Raw genomic sequence first — 1,036 nt, forward strand, 5'->3', positions numbered from 1 at the left:
GGAAACAGTATTGATAAACAGATCAAATCGTTCACTTTTTCTAGTTTTCTTGGCCAAGATAATTATTCTGGACTTGTTGGTGTGCCATAGAGGTGAACACAAATGATCTACATACTGGTTTTCGGTACTGTTTCCGGTAGTTTTTAATTCTTTTCTTTCTTCTTCCCCATTCGGTGGAATGGTCTATTGATAGAGACTGGAAATACTGAATATGTTGAACATTATGTTAACTACAAAATTGAATGTAAAAGTTATTACAAAGTGTAGTGTAAATTTACAAGTGTACGCATCTCGCAGTTTTAACATACGCCGGGCACGTTGCAGAAGAGGGGTGTTAAATTCGCAAAAAAAAAAAAAAAAAATGTGTACGCACGATTGTGTCGTCTATGAGGAAGTTGCCCAGTGTGGCGGAGCGTAGCGGGGAACCAAAACAAAGCAGAAAGCAACAAAAGAAAACTACGCGATACACCCAGAAAGCAGTATTTGACAAGGTTTCAATCAATGTGCAGCCTTTATATACACCTATGCATTCACATAGCACTTCCAGAAAAGAACTTAATCCGCGATATAAAGCATTCCTTCTCGTAGGTTATGGTGCTTTGTTTTGTTTCCCGCTACGCTCCGCCACACTGGGCAACTTCCTCATACACACATGGTTTCATTTTGTGTAAGGTTGTTCCGAACGTGGTTCCTATGCACTGTACACAAATTAAGAATTTTTCAAGAAACTTTAGTCCGAGTTTCGGAAGTACGATATTCCGAAACGTTGTCGGTGTCAGAAAACAGAACTTTTTCTTTTCTTCTTGTAAATTTCCTAATCGTTTGAAGATAAAGAGGATCAATCTTACCCGGGTGGAAGGATCTGTACTTCGCTGTCAGTTAAAACTGTAGAAGTTGAACTGGGGTGCGGAAACTTAAAGTAAACTGTAGTTAATCTATAAAAAACAACTGTAGATGTTCGAAAAAACTGGTACTTCTTCAAGGGATAAACCACAGTTTTCTATCGTTCTATTGCAGTTTAAATATCGTTCTTGCA

Source organism: Frankliniella occidentalis, unplaced genomic scaffold (assembly GCF_000697945.3).
Source record: "Frankliniella occidentalis isolate FOCC.00 unplaced genomic scaffold, Focc_3.1 Scaffold68, whole genome shotgun sequence".
NCBI classification, from domain to species: Eukaryota; Metazoa; Arthropoda; class Insecta; order Thysanoptera; family Thripidae; genus Frankliniella; species Frankliniella occidentalis.